Source organism: Tachypleus tridentatus, chromosome 10 (genome assembly GCF_004210375.1).
Source record: "Tachypleus tridentatus isolate NWPU-2018 chromosome 10, ASM421037v1, whole genome shotgun sequence".
NCBI classification, from domain to species: domain Eukaryota; kingdom Metazoa; phylum Arthropoda; class Merostomata; order Xiphosura; family Limulidae; genus Tachypleus; species Tachypleus tridentatus.
Genome location: NC_134834.1, coordinates 60,537,698 through 60,555,146, shown reverse-complemented (window position 1 = coordinate 60,555,146; position 17,449 = coordinate 60,537,698). Strand labels below are relative to the sequence as shown.

The 17,449-nt window shown below is 33.7% G+C and overlaps 1 pseudogene across 1 annotated transcript in view; it reads right to left on the bottom strand.

Moving 5' to 3' along the window:
• Window positions 1-1,558: 1,558 nt before the first annotated feature.
• The window catches only part of LOC143229390 (uncharacterized), a 53,762-nt pseudogene continuing 37,871 nt past the window's right edge, over window positions 1,559-17,449 (bottom strand). The window contains exon 6 of the transcript XR_013015845.1: window positions 1,559-3,710. The product of XR_013015845.1 is annotated as an uncharacterized LOC143229390 (transcript). The remainder of the gene's footprint in view (window positions 3,711-17,449) is intronic.

Below are 17,449 nucleotides of genomic sequence, written 5' to 3'. Positions count from 1 at the left end.
ATCTTTCATAAGGAAATTTAGGACACTGTATAAGGTTTTAATATATTTTCCACTTCCTGCTTTTTTGTTATTAAAAAAAGATAGTATATTTTAACACAAACACATGAAGATGGCAAATTGAGTGAATGCAGCAGTCACCTCGCATCTTAAGTTATGTTGGCTACTGTTAGATGGTACAAGATGACACATGGATACAAGGTTGAGGTTTTACTGAAAAATGGAGCAACCAGATTTTGTGCTAAGCAACGACTTCACCAAGTAACCACATACTTCGTTCAGGTGAATGGCGACAAACTAGACATGAATGGAGAGGCATATCTCTAACTTTGTCTTCGTAACATTGTGTATTGACAGGATGAAGTTGCCTCCAATATGGATTTAAGCATTTGATTTACTTTAACTGAAGGATAGTTTTGCCTTGCTACAGTTAAACTGCAGTTCTGCAACAAAACCATCCAGTGCTTGCAGACTGGACAAGAGAATAATGGAATCTATTCATGCACAATGAAAGAATGTCATTCCACTAATGTGCAAGCCATAGTATGCCATATACTACAAACAGTCTAGTGAGTTTTCACCCTCTACTGTAGTTATGTAATCAATGCATGAAGCACACTGTTTTCCGTCTAGAAAGCAGATTGTACTAGTTCGAACAGTGAACTGAGTACTACTGCTGGTCGATAACTATAGACATTCAGCTACAAGCTAGAACGACTGACCTGAACTAAGCACAAAACACGAACTCGGGGGGTTCTTCGAGAAATTTACTGATGTTTGTAGGACCAGATGGTTTATTCATATGGACAATAGCCATATATCCGTTAATAAATAATCAATAGATGATTTGGTGAATTTATTTGTTACTCGCATCTAGTTAGCAGGTTTAGTGCTAAGAATATTGACTTCGTTTTATGACGAAGAAACAACGATCGAAATTAGCAATAAGAGGAATTTGTTAGACGTAGTTTATTTACGAAATTGAGTAAATTGGTAAACCTTCGTTAAACTAAACAGGGAACTTGAAGAAATAAACGTTTTCCTCGAATGGCCTAAAACTTTCATTATTATTTTTACCTATTATTAAAAACAAACAAATACGTCATGGTAAAGAAACCAGCATTAGAATACGACGTTACTACATGTTGTTTCTAGCTACTTAAAATTAGATTAACGCATTTAAACGGCTTGTATTTATGTTCTGCTATTCCAATAAAACTCAAAGCTATAATCTAAATAGGACTCGTTTGTCTATTAGATTTCACGCAAAGCTAGTCGAGGACTCTCTATGCCAACTGTTCCCAATCTTGAAGGGGAAAGGTACTCTTCAACACCGTCCACCTACAATTCTTGGGCTACACTTTACCAATGGATAGTGCGATTGATCGACGTTACAACGACTCTCAAGGTTGAAAGGACGAGCATGTTTAGTGATGGATATTGATCCCATTGCCCGCATATTTTTAGTCGATCGCCCTAAAAACCAGGTCATCATAATGGGTACCATGCATAATTTCCACAATTCTCAATCTGCACTTACAAAAAATAACTGGGACACACAAAACCCTGAAGAAGTTTATTTTCTGACAATAAAAATCACGCGTCAACTGTAATGTTGTTTTAAGGCATACAATATTTTTCATGTCATACATACAGTATTTATACTGTAAAACACACTATAAAATTATAGAATGCATTCTCAGTTATTCTAAAATTACTACAATTATTAAAATCACTATTGAAATTCCCAAACTAGAAACTTTCCGCTACAAATTTAAATGAACACAAGAAAATTAACACATAACCGTTTCCATTTAACTAAAGGAATGTAAACGTGTAGCAGCAGAGGCGAAACACAGAAAGGAACGGTTAGGAATGATAAAATACATTCGGCAGTGTTTATATAGTTCGCTGTGGCAATTAACTAATACCGCTTTAATTGTATAGTTAAACAAACAGCATTCTTAAGTTAGTGTTGTGTCATGTTATTGTAAACAGTTGAACAAACTAACTTTCAGACTTCTAACGTGAATACTCATATTCATACAATTTATTTGGACTATCACCAAGTTGTTTAGTGTTTTGTTTAATACACAAGTTTTCAGCTCAATTATTAAGCCTTCTACAGGTGCGAAATATTTGGTAAACAACAGATCTAATGGAACAATTCGAATCACGTGCTGCCTGGCAACGAAGAAAATCGTGTCCCAATTTTCTTTACAACAATAAGCTAGAAGCCTAAATAAGTTGAAATAAAATAATGTTACAAGATATAGGAACATAGAAAGTCATATTGTTATTATTGTGGTTTGTTAACATAATGCCAGAAAGATATAACCAACAGTAAAAATAAATATCAATAACAACAAAAAGGGGTTATTAGAACACCACTACAGTTAACACATGGTTTTATTTCTTTATTGGAAGTATAATGAAGACCACAGTTATGGGCTACTACTCCCATGTTTTAATTTATATCTCTTTGGTATTACAGTCTTTGGCAAATATTTTTACATTCTTGAATTCAACGTTGTGATTTTCCTCTGTAGAGTGTAATGCAATTGCTGAAGTATCTACAGAAGGATGTGCGATGTCTCTTTGATGTTCTTTCATCCTAAACGTCAATAACGTGTCCAGTCTCTCCAGTTTATTCTTTTTTTGCACATGAGAGTCAAAGTCGGATGTTGTGAACTTGCCTTAGTTAAGATATTGTGTTGGCTATTTAGGCTTTGTAACACAGTTTTAGTGTTAAATATAATTTTTTCTCTCCAAGTCGATTTTTCTGTTTTATGGGGTTTTCCTCAATGAAGTTTTTTGACGGTTCTTTTTATTAATTGTTTTGGATAATTATTGTTAATAAAAGTCTGTTGAAGCTGCAAATGTTCAAGATTATACGTATTCGTTGCTGCATTTTCTACGCGCTGTGGTTGGTAAGACTTTAATGATATGGCTTACGTAAATGAGCCGAAAGCTTCTGAATTACATAAACTAGAAAAACAAACATGTTGATAGTCCAAATACATCACTTAATACAAAGTTGAACAAATTATTGAAAACACATTCTAGGTTGATGCAAAAATCACACATTATTGGAACAATGGATGAGTGTACGTACAATAGTCGTTTGTGTAACAGTACACAATAATGAATTTCAAACATTACGTACAATAATACAACTCGACTCGCTATTTCACATTGTAAAATCAATACTGATGTTATGATAAGAAGTAGGCTGAGTCCGAGTGTTTCATAGATTTTGCATGGATTCAAATTAACATATGGCACAAACAACCCACACAAAGCAACTGTTAAACTAACTTATTTTTCATTTGTTTGATTCAGTACACGTGCACCTACGGAATGAGCTGTTGCTCAAAATCACACATGTACTAAATCACATGTTAATCACGTGCTCGTGTGAAACAGATTAAGATATTACTTTGTTTGAAGTTACATATCTGTGAAACTATTTCCATATCAAACGGACAAGATTTACAGTTATAATAAACATACAAGTCCAATATAAAGTGACCTCTGTTGGTTAGCCACAACCTTTAATACTGAAGACATGGCTGACCGCTGATAGTCACTGAACCTAAGGACACACCGTCCTGTTGAATTGATTGTCAATAAGGAAACATCATTCGTAGAAGGATGAGAGAATGTTGCAGCTGCTGGTTCACTATGAAATACAGGATGGGTCCGAGAGTGTACTGTAAAATAAGAATCAATAACGATTATCATCGAAAATCGGTTATCACAAAATTAAACCTACATATTGTAAGTTAAGTAAATACACTTAGCACGCACATTAACATATATAACACTAAAAATTCGATTTGCGCGTTATCTATCTTATTTTGAAAAAAATGTAATTTAATGTTTCCATGTCATTTCTACTTTCTACCTCTGCACTAATTTCTATTGTAATTATGGAAAAAATGCTGACTGATAAAAAACACACGTCTCATTAATCCTTCATAATATTCATTATGGTAATAACAAAATCGTACACTTAAAATTAGAAGTTGCAGAGCTACGCGAGGGCTATCTGCGCTAACCGTCCCTCATTTAGCAGCGAAAGACTAGAAGTGAGACAGCTTGTTACCACCACCCACCGCTAATTCTTGGGCTACTCTTTTACCAGCAAATAGCGAGATTGACCGTCACATTATAACGCCCATGCAGCAAAAAGGATGAGCATGTTTGTTTTAACGGGGATTCGAACCCGCAACCCTTAGATTGAGAGTTGTACGTCCTAACCACCTGGCCATGCCGAGCCTTGCCAAATCTAGAGAAAAGTTTGTGGACCAGAAAAACAAGTGCAAGATGTACAGGTACTATATCCAGTATTTGGCGTGAATAGCTTTATAGCCCTATATTTCTGTAAAACTAGCATGCTCGGATCTATTCGTGTTGCTCTAATTAAAATGCTCATTTTAAAGTTAAATGGCCGAGACTGGCACATCATCAATCATCATTTGTAATTACGCCACTGCACTAGTAGTGTACTATATTTTAGAAATATAACTTCATTAATTTTTATTATTAAAATCAGACATTCTGAGATTAATGGTCTCTTAGAAGGGCAAAAATTATCGAAGAATTACATTTATAACAACACTATTCTATTTCATAAAAGCTCGGCTGAAATTATCCCCGCGGCATTGGTTTTCCAAATTTGGATTGTTGAATTTCGAGTATTGCTGTTCGAGAGTTATTTACACTAACCGTCCCTCATTTTGACGCGATACACTGAAGAGAAGGCAATTGGTCAACACCACTCACAGCCACCTTTTATGCCACTCTTTATCAGCGAATATCAGGACTAATCATCATGTTTTAACAGCCCCACTAATCAAAGTACTTGATTTGTGTCTGCGTTCCTTGGAAAACAGACATCAATGTCCGAGTCCTTTTTTTCATGAAGTTTTTTTTTTACTTACAACTCTCAAGTCATGAGTGATGGTAAAGGGAACTTTAATATTCGTGACCGACCCTAGTTCCTTGAACCAGATCTGGGAAAGCGAGAAAAAAAATGTTCAGTGAGGGTTTCGATCCCAGAAACCACAATTTACGATAAGAGCGCTTTAACCACCAACTTAAGCAAAGCCTGTTTTCCACATTACATGTTTTACTGCTTCATTTTCAATTTAAATGAAAGATTTCGCGTATTTCTTCGCCCAAGATAATTCAGATAATGTCGGATGTTTGAGAACTATTAAAATCTGTGGCGTCACTTGAGGACTAAAATAGTTCATTTTCACATCAATTACTGTGAGTGTTAGTTATCGAGATTTTCCAAATTTTACACCCACACCCATTTTCTTAATCATAGCTTCAACTTTGAAACCCTACTTTAGCGTCACTCGGTGGTTTAGTTAGAATTTTTCATTATTACAGTATTTTCAACTTTAGGCTAACAGCAATTGCAGAAATTATGAAACTGAATGGAACTCACTAACCTGTGTAATGATTTCAAAGGCTTAAGGTAAAGTAGAATGTTGCTACAATACTTAAAAAAAAAAAAGGTTAAATTTGTAAATGTCATGTAAATAAAAACATTTTCATTTTATGATGCCACATTTTCCATAATATTACTGCTATACAAAAATACCAAGAGTTTTGATCAACATTGGATGGGCATAGCCTAGTGATAAGCGAGCTCATCCTGGGAATTAAAAGGTTCACGGTTAGTGTCCTACTGCTGAAAAAAAAGCGTGGGCACATAATTCTAGTTATCATCCCTAAACCACGACTTTGCACACACATTTTACGTTATATAAAATGCTCTTTCAATACTCCATACACCACCAGCCCTGGTTGTACACTTACATTTTATGTTATAAAAGTAAAGTAATCACACAACTTTAGCCATTATCAACACGTCATGTCTTTACTCACATTTTATGTTACATAAAGTACATTTTCATTACTCCAGATACCATTATCAGTCACTAATGTACACACACACTTTATGTTATATAATCTAGTCAAAAATTCAAGCCATTATAAAAAAGCAACAACAACATGGCTTTACATATAGAATTTATGTTATATAAAGTAGTCTCATAATTTCAAACATCATTAACAAGTCATGGCCGTGCATACAGATTTTATGATGCATACAGTGGTCTCACTACTTCAGACGCCATCAACGAGTCACTGCTTTACAGACATACTTTATGTTTTATAGCGTACTCCCTTCACTAGCCCCAGTCATGGCTTTGCATACGGACTTTGTATTCAAAGGATTTGTTTTGATTTGAATTTCACGCAAATCTACACGAGGGCTATATGCGCTAACCGTCCCTAATTTTGCAGTATAAGACTAGAGAGAAGGCAGCTAGTCATCACCACCCACTTCCAACTCTTGAGCTACTCTTTTACCAAAGAATAGTGGGATTGACTGTCACATTAAAACGCCCCACGGCTGAAAGGGCGAGCCACGTTTGGTATGACGGGAATACGAAGCCCTTTTGTGTTCAAAGAGAAATTTTCACACATCCCTAAATTCTATTCAGTATGATCAACTAAAATGAGGAAGTGGCTGCACGGTTCTATAATAATTATATATACGATTATAACATATCAAAATAACTCCCATTAAACAATAAATATAAAAAGGAATAAATCCACACACGGATTTGATACGTTCAAATCTCCATATAATCAAAAAAGTTCACACGGTCTGTAATATCAAGCATTTTAGCTATTGCACAGATGAACGTTCTTTCAACTTTTGCTTAATTAAAAAAAGAAAATAATAAAATACATCAGAAAGATTACGTTGCAAATCTTACGGCAACTTCCTAGTACTCAAACATAAAGAAGTTCTTTAAAATCAGAGGGTTCTCTGAAGCCTATCACGTGCTCATCACATGCCAAATATCTACGAAAATACGAGTAAAGCGAAGGACTTTGCATTCTAGAATATGTATAATTATTTTTATGTAATGACCTCATTCAACTTAAGTTTCATATGTCGAACAGTTAAAGGATTTTTTTCTGGAATTTGTTTTTTGTTACGTACGAAAAGTATTTGATAAGCGAAACGTTCTCTCAGGCACTGATCTCAAGGCTATTCTTGAAAATGTCATGACTTAACATTGGTTACTTGAATAAAGAATTATTAAAAATAATATACTAATGAATATTATGAATAAAGTGTGGCCTAATAATTATAACACATTGTGAGAAATAACGTACTAAGTTCTTCACATTTGTTTTACAACATAAAGATTTGACGTTTTAATAATTGTAAAATCCGAATTTAGTATTTACACCTTGATAAATCTGGGCTGAGGTCCAACCTACGAAACTTTTATATTTTATGTCTTTGTTTGTCAGTCTTCAAAGTCGTGGGGTCATTACGTTGATACATAAGTTGTAAAATTATGTGGAAATTGAAGACTTCAAAATATGGGTAAGAATAAGAAAATAGGTGGGAATAAACGTGTTAATCACATATAATTTCTGTTACATGTGTAATTGATTATTTTGATCATTATGCTTTAAGCAAGAGAAAGTCATTAATAACTGCAGTATATGATTTGCAAAAGATGCTACGGATTTCGTTTACTTATTAAAAGTGATGTATCATTTCTGAAATATGATACCAAAGAAATGTATTGTGCGAGCAGCAATACGTTATTAAAATACACAAGTCATGTTTCTACTGTCACAGTAATTTGTTCAAATGTGCTTATTTAATATATATAATAGTCTGCATACGAAAAAATTGGTTAATTTTAATATAATTCAAATGAGCCTCCCCCTCGACTGCAACGAATAGAGTGAACAGGTTATCTTTTCCAATAATCCACTTCATGAAACTCGATCAAACACGTGCAATCCAAAAATATTTCAGTTTTGTTTCGTCAACGCAAAGGTCAGGGATGGTCAAATGTTAGGGTTCTGATAATCTTAATATGGGTCTTGTAACTTGAAGGTCTTACTTAAACAGTCACCATCGACTATAAACACATGCGAAAAAGATACTAGTGAAGACTTTGGATCACAATTGGAAAAACAAAATCACGGTATGTTCAAAACTATCCAAATGCATAGATAGAGGACGGAAGAAACTGGAGAACCAATGGTTAATCTAATATTCTGCTCATTGTACTTATCATTAAATTTAGAAAACAAATAATAAAAATAAATGGCATTTTCAATATAATTAATGATGCCATCAATTTCAACTGGAGAAACAGAAACTTAAAATAATTTATCCTAAAACCAATTAACAGAACATTTTCCAGACCTTTGGTAAACAATGAAAGAACACTAAAGGATTTCATATTAACAAGTTTATTTATCAGGCACAAAGCTAAAAATGATGTGGCCACTGTACAGAAATCCGGATTTGGGTGGTATTAATCTTCAGTAATAACACTGAGCTACAGGCAGGGATATATCAGAATGATTAACTTTAATAACAAGTACCAGTTGTTTTTTAAGGCTCACAACGAAGGTAACTTGATTTCGTTTGTTTGGTTTGAATTTTGCGCAAAGCTACACGAAGGCTATCTGCGCTAGCCGTCCCTAATTTAGCAGTGTAAGACTAGAAGAAAGGCAGCTTGTCATCACCACCCATTGCCAACTCTTGGACTACTCTTTTACCAAGGTATAGTGGAATTGACCGTAACATAATAACGCCCACACGACTGAAAGAGCGAGCATGTTTAGTGTGACGGAGATTCGAACTCGCGACCCTCAAATTACGAGTCGAGTGTTTTAACCACCTGACCATGCCAGGCCCAAAGGTAAATACGTAGAATTACACAAGTACATTGTAGCCCGATGAAGGTCGAAAGATCGCAGATAAAAGTACTTTAAAGTAGGGAAAAGTCCGCGTACAATTCTACGTACAACAAGTGACCGTTATATATTGATCAACGTACTTTTTCGCCGAGTAAAGCTTCTGAAACATGCCGTCATTTAATGGTGGTAGTCGGTAACGTTGTTATCATGTATTTTAAAGAACTGTTCATGTTCTCTATTTAAATAAATAAATATATGTATGTATGTATAAAAAATTAAAACAAATTAAATTACCATCACCTTTAACCACTGTCTTCTTGTTCATGGACATCAGAATTTTGGATTTACCTTGGAGCTATACTTGCATATAAAACCAACATTAGCAAACATGTTTCAACAGGAATGTTTAAAGGTGTAATTGTTGGAGTTATTTATAATTTTGACGTAACTGTTTAGACGTACAATTACAATGAAAGTTGAATGTACTTTACTGTTATTTTTACTGAATTAATCTTCGTTTCACAGATTGCGTTCTTAAGTTACAACTATTTTAAACAAAATAGATCACATAATGTTTAGAAACATGTACTAGTGACTCTATCCGAAGTCACGTAAAGAATGCCGTAAGCTGTAAATTGGAGAGCTGCTCAGAAAAGGTGTTCTTGCTTTTTAAGTCTGTAAACTTACTGGTGACTCACTAGGGGTAAAAAAGAAGCTAGATACACGAAGTTTAACAAAATACAGAATATCTAAAAGTAAAGACAAACTATGTGAGTTTTAATCCGATAACTGACAGATTTACTTCTAGGACAATGATAAGAGCTTATAGGCTCTAATAAGTTGCTCTGTCTTATGTACAAATTATTTTTTGGCCCGGCATGGCCTAGCGCGTAAGGCGTGCGACTCGTAATCCGAGGGTCGCGGGTTCGCGCCCCCGTCGCGCTAAACATGCTCGCCCTCCCAGCCGTGGGGGTGTATAATGTGACGGTCAATCCCACTATTCGTTGGTAAAAGAGTAGCCCAAGAGTTGGCGGTGGGTGGTGATGACTAGCTGCCTTCCCTCTAGTCTTACACTGCTAAATTAGGGACGGCTAGCACAGATAGCCCTCGAGTAGCTTTGTGCGAAATTCCAAAACAAACAAACAAACAAGTTATTTCATTAGCTAAATAAAAAATACTACACTATATGTTTATTCAACGACGTGATTTATTTGGTAAACACTTTCTTAAGCTGATTACTCATAGTTTATTAAGTGTTGGCTTTCATTTATTAATACCAGTACACTATCTTTCTCTCCCTTTTTTTAAATTTTGTTTTGATGCACTTGACATTTTTATGACTTAACTAATCTACTTAAAAATGGCAAGTAAAGAAATGTTTGTTTGCTTGTTTGTTTTGAATTTCACACAAAGCTATGCAAGGATTCTCTTTGCTAGCTGTCCCTAATTTAGCAGTATAAGACTAGAAGGAAGGCAGCTAGTTCTTTGGCTACTCTTTTAACAACAAATAGTGGGATCGACCATCACATTATAATGCCCCCACAGCTGGAAGGATGAGCATGTTTGGTGTGATGAGGATTTGAACCCCTGACCCTCAGATTACAAGTCAAGTGCCCTTACCACCTGGCCATGCCAGGCCTATAAACAAATGAGTAAACATGGTGTATGGTATAAACAAGACATCACAGCTTCAAAGTTGGGCATTTGCTAACATATATAAAATTGTATCTATGTAGGAAAATTTCAGCCACTTAAAATATAATAATACTATATTTTGAGTCTAGATATAAAAGCTCTAAAAGAGGTTACAACTTTGAATAACAGAAATAGTACCATCTGGGCCACAAAAGATTCAACAGTTACACTGTTGCACCATAGCTTTGGTGTTATGAAATATACTGCTGGCCAAAATTTTATGGCCAATGAACATAAAGAAAAAATATGCATTTTTGCATTGTTAGATTCAACCACTTATTTGAGTAGAGCTTCAAAAGATGCAAATAAGAAAAGGGAAAATAAAAATAAAAAACTTTTTTAGCATTTAATAAGAAAAATGTGAACACTATGGAATTAGCCTAAATACTAGCTGGTCAAAAGTTTAAGATCATACTGAAATGAAGCATTAATCAGAAAACACGTAACAAAATTTAGTCATTTGTGTTCAAGCATTAGCACTGTCAACATCTCCTGTGTTACACTGGGTAAAAACATAGCAAAGGCATTTACAGAGTTTGAATGTGGCAGAATTGTCGAGCTGCAAATGCAAGGTTTCTCTCAACGTGTCATTGTTGGTGAGATTGGGCAGAGTAAAACTACTGTTGCAAATTTATTAAAAGACCCTGAGGGATACGGAACCAGAATTTCAAGTGGTTGGCCCAAGAAAATTTCGCCAGCATTGAGCAGGAGGATTCAACAGGTTGTCCGGCAAGACACAAGCAGATCGTCTAACCAGATTAAAAGCCTGATGCAGAATGCAGCTCAAGAACAATAAGAAGACATCTATGACAGAAAGGCTTTAAAACCATACATGTCTTCAAAGGCCATGCCTCCTTCCACACCACGAAAGAGCTTGGTTAAACTTTGCTGAGAAGTACCAAACATGGGACATAGAAAAGTGGATGAAGGTTTTGTTCTCTGATGATAAAAATTTAACCTGGATGGTCCAGATGGCTTCCAATGTTACTGGCACGATAAGGCTATACCACCGGAGACATTTTCTACACGATACAGTGGAGGAGGTTCCATCATGAACTGGGGTGCCTTCTTCTTCCATTGAACAATGAAGCTTCAGGTTATACAGGGGTGTCAAAGCTCAGCTGGCTACATTGGCATGTTGGAGAGAGCATCCTTATTGACTGAAGGCCCTTGCTTGTGTGGAAATGACTGGATCTTTCAGCAGGACAATGCTGCAATCCACAATGCCCGCAGGACAAAGGACTTTTTCATGGTGAATAACGTGATTCTTTTGAACCATCCAGCATGTTCGCCCAAACTGAACCCCATTGAAAGTGTTTGGGGGTGGATGGCAAGGGAAGTCTATAGAAATGGTCATCAATTCCAAACAGTGCATGATCTTTGTGAAGCCATCTTCACTAGTAGGAGTAACATTCCAGTCAGCCTTCTGCAAACATTTATATTGACCATGCCAAAGTGAATGTTTGAAGTTATTCACAATGAGGGCTGTGCAACTCACTACTGAGACCTTTTGTTGGGCATTTCCTACCATGTTTAGGACTTCTTTTTGGTATGGTTTTAAACTTTTGACCAGCTAGTATTTAGGTTAACTTCATAGTGTTCACATTTTTCCTATTAAATGCTAAAAGGTTTTTTATTTTTATTTTCATCTTTCGAAGCTCTACTCAAATAAGTGGTCGAGTCTAACAACGCAAAATGCATATTTTTTCTTTATGTTTGTTGGCCTTAAGATTTTGGCCAGCAGTGTATGTCTTATAAACAGAGGTACAAAATCAATGATTTAAGGAGCCAATATGCTTTTAGCTGAAATAACAGCATTGTTTCTGATTTGAGACCTAAGTGTCATAACCACTACAATGAACTGGCCACTTTATAGGGAACCCTCGACAACAATAAACTGTTCATACGATGTATCAAGTGACTGTTTGAACCCTATAAATGCAGATATGTAAATATATCATAGACAAATCTGAGGCAGTACAAAAGAATGAATAACTCTCAGACTCTGAAATGGTAGGATGTGTTATTACAAAATGTGTCCAAGTTACGACCTTGCATCAACTTATAAGTTTTGGCAATTAAAATTAAATGCAACTGACAGTAAGAAAAATTGCAGTTAGTAACTGCTGTTTACTAAGAGTTAAAGTCACTGGGTCTGCAAAATGCAGGAGACATTAGATTAAATCCCAACTGACCAATTACTTCAGAAGTGTTTGCTATTCAAGTAATAGAATCTGCATCATGCAAATGATGTTACAAAATGTGCCATATGGTTGTCTACCAACCATAAGTTGAAAACTATCTTTGATCACAAACAACAAAATAAGCTTCAAAGTTGGTTTAAGCACAAATTGTAGAATAAAAAAGTTTATAATGTGTTCTAATACAGATTGTGTTTTCATAATTTTCTGTACTGACAGTTAAGTAAAAACTTGGACAAAATAAAATTCAGCACTTTGTATTGTTCCAAATGCCTAAGTTGAGATGCACAGTTCAATAGAATAGGCGACATTTTATTTTCAGAGATTGGATCTTTCAATTCCTTTATAACAGAAAAAAACACCCTGCATACAAATGAATGTTACTGACAAGTACAACTACCCCAAATTGCTATATTTCATTCTGATGGACAAAGTGTATTCTAAGAATAAGAAACCATAACATTAGCCATTTTTGTACCATTCAAAATTGGTTCAAAAAAGCATAACAGTGACTTTTATTATCTTCAGTCTCCAATTTCAATTTTTGGGCTGAACTTGAATGATTTACCTCCCTAATCTTCTGGTAACATCAATAAAACAACTACAAATCATATTTCATGAAGAATACATTACACCAGAAAATGTCTTTTAGACCACACCGAATTCACACTACTATTGTATCACAGATAATTCAACTCATTATTAGGTTTTGGTAGAATCTTCATAAAGTGTCTAGCCAATGTATAACTGCCAGTATTATTGAAATTCTGTTGGATGATCAAATGTTATTTGGTCGTGTTCTCATTAATCAATAAAACTTCCTTCATACTCGTAAAATTGATTCAGAAATTCTCTAACAAATAAATATATTTTTGTTTACTCCATCACATTAAAATAGTTGTCATCTGAAACTATTTAATAAAGATATCTCTGCGAGTCTGTGAAAAAAATGATATTGATAGGGTAACATAAAACAATTGAAACAATTTATTATCTAATATAAATCTCACTGTTTCCATCATTGTAATAAACAATCAAAAGTTTTCAGAAAATGTGTACTAAGGTTTAGGAAATATTCCAACACATGAATTTTACAGTGTTGTTGTTGTGAAATTAACACTGTAATATTAAGAGATAATGTCAGTTAATTTTTTGAAACTGTAAATGACTACTGTGATGACAACAGTGCACTACATGTAAGAAAGTAATGATATCCAACTGTCGTTACTCAATCATTGCGACATTATGAATTTCCTAGCAAAACAACTTATCTAAAATAATTATAACACTAAAGTAAAGCTCTGTCAAGGTTGCTGCTCATATTCCTTCTGGGAATTAAAATTTTATTTATAAATTAAGGTAACTTTTTTTTTGATTACCACTGTTATGCTGACTGAACTTTCAAGTTACACACTAAATATCAAGCCATAAATTTCCACATTTATCTCAAATTGGTTTTTACACTTTGGTTAAAAGATGCACCAAATCTTTAGAGTGGATGTTGCTTGAGTTCTCTTATAATTTATAAATTATTGCTTGTTAATTTTGTTAATCAATCAATAACAATATTCATTACAAAATTTGACTGTTTGATTGTTATTTATCATTGAAATAATGGGGTAAGTTTATGTGTAAATTATCCACTATCTGTTTTATTCTTATGTTAATCATGAGTAAAGGTGGTTTAACCTGTCTCAAACTTCTGTACAATAACGATACTTTTGACATCTCAGTATTACTTTTAGAGAGTGGCAGAGCAAAACATAAGCTTTTCCTACCTTTTCTAGATTGAATGAATAAAATATATGGACAGGTATTTTAAATCTTTGATCAACTCTTTATAGTTGTGAGAAATCAAATCACCTGTTATATACTGTAATGTCATTGGACATGTATCACCCTGAAAGTCATGCAAAGTTCTTAAAGCATGTTATTGATTGATTAACAAAATTAACAAGCAATAATTTATAAATTATAAAAGAACTCAAGCAGCGTCCACTCTTAAGATGTGGTGCATCTTTTAACCAAAGTGTAAAAACCAATATGAGATAAAAGATAAAGAAAGTATTATTCAAGCAGGTTTAACTGATAGATCATTCATCTCTTGAGCTTATTTGTTAAATATTCTAAAATTCATTCTGTAGATTAGTAAATTAAACCCTCAATGAGTCATTACATGTTACAAATACCTTCCATTTGAAGTCACTAAAACAGTATCCACATCTTATTTAACAATGTGTACATTTAAGACTTTTTCAATCTACGCTTATCTAAACCAGATCTTTATACTTTTATTAATATCACTTACAAAACGTTAATCTTTTGTTCAATGATATTAGGGATAAATATTCATCATTGGGCAAAGTGCCTACATGTGAAACTTTATACAATGGTAAATGTATTCCAGTGCTGATTGGGGTTAAGAAAATTTAACAAAGTTCCTTAGCAATACTGTATGGGTGTGAAGGGACATGCATCAATGCTTTAATAATGATTGTTAGAGTCAGATCAAGTAATTTTATTAAAATACATACAGCATCTCAAACAGCTTTGATTTGCAAAAACAGCAGTGGCCAAGCAGGAAATATGATTAGCAAATATGCTGATTAAAAAAAACTGATAAATATCCATAAGATATTCTCAACCTCTACAAAAACTATCTAATCTTTCTTCTTTTTTAATAAAATATTTGTAATGTGTATTCTTGTTGAACCTAGATTTTTAAATTTAATACACTTGTTAAAATTGTTCACCTTTGTTTGGTTTCAAAATAACTGTGATTTTTTTTAAAAAATTAGGTAAGCATTACTCACTATCCTACCATCTATTGAATGCAACCTCATTACAGTGATGAGAATATGATAATAACATTAAAATGCTTTCAAGTAATGACTTGAAAAGTTATTTAACAGATCATTTGGTTCATAAAGTATGCAGTCCTTGTTCCAGTTTTCAGTACATTTAATTTGTCAAAGTATGTCACTCTATTTTGTTGACTATCTTATAAACATAAAAATGACGTGGAATGATAAAAGATAAACATAATGACATTCACACATGAAAAAATATTACATTCATCCTTCATCCTAGAAATAAAAGGGGTTAGTTATCTTTGTGCCTGTATAGAAAATAATATTTGAGACCCTATGTACATAGCACATCAGTTTTATACCCATAAGTACTTTGTCACACTTAGCATAAGGATGAAGTGACATATGGTGACTTTCTAATTCTGTTTAATGGCAGGAGTTCAAAACTGGAAAAAAAGCCTGGATAATTCATCACATGAAACCTGATCATTAATCCATCAGCTAGTTTATTACATGTACTGTCTAATTATGATGCATGTGATGAGTTATACCTTCTTTACCAAACATACCAATCTGTTATGTATCTGGGCATGTAACCCTGAAAATTGTAATTAACAATCAAATATCATTTACTTTCAAGTAAATATTTAACAACAGTTATTTTGTCAAATTGGTAGAAAAACCATTATTCCTTTTTTTCTTCTTTCAAGTACAAAAAACTATGCATCAGAATAAAAGCAGTAAACATTTATATTTGTTTTCTAACATCTTACTGTCTATTTCAACATTATGGAAAACAGACCACTTTTTATCTGAAACTCATCCATATAGATAACATACCATGTTTACCTTTAACTCATCAACAAGAAAAATAGATTATATTCCCTTAGCATTTGTTCACATAGAAAAATAAACAAATGTTCACCTAGCTGCACATAGTTCATCTACATGGAAAATAGACCATTTTTATCTTGATTGTATTGTGTAAAAAACAGGCTAAGTTTACCTATAACTAGTAAACTGTGCATTTTCAGAACTGAAATAAATTTCAGGAAGGTCTTTACCACTGAAATACTAAAAGCCTCTCATCACTGTATTGTAACCATGCTGTCAGCAATTGTGCAATTCAAAGTTCTGAATGTTCTTAACACAATGGAGAGCATGCATAAGGTTACTCTAAATTCTCCACCCTTCCAAGCTGAAATAAGCTACATAAGTATAGAATTTCTTGCAAAATGAGACATTTTTAGTGAAACAACTTCTCAACCACAGACACCAGGTAACTGTTAATAGGAATTTTGGATGGGAAAGAAACACTTGGATATGTTACACAATACAGGAATGGATCCAGTTGGTAAGTAAACATTTAACAGAGAATAAAACTCACTTCCTATGTATTCCATTTCATTTGAATAATAACAATAGGTAGCAAATGAATTATTTTAGCTGGAAAGAAAACATTATGGAATAAAGTTGTAGCAATCTACTTGGATTTGTCACATGCTGGCTGTAAGATTTTTATTAATGAATAGCCAGAAACATCACCAATTCAATTTAAAAGTGTAATATGTATGAAATACAAGAGATATCAATTACCCAAACCAATTTGTAAGCATAGGTGGAGCAAAATGCACTGTAAGGTGCAAACAATGTATTTTGAACCCCTTTGAAAGATGACACTCATGCAATATAGAAATGACTGGATATTAAAAAAATGCTTCTTGAAATGTTGCCAATATGGGTATCAAAAGTAAAATTTTAGCACCATAAACCAGCAGACTTACCTCTTAGAAAATGTAAATTTAAAAAAATGAAATAAAACATTTTACAAGGAGTTATACATGCAAGCTATTCATATATTACATAATTTCAAGACTTTGTTTACTGTAACTTGAGTTATGTGCTCACAAAGCAATTTAAAGCTCTGTTAGACACAATCAAAAGTAATATAATTATAAAATTATATTAAAACAGAGAAAC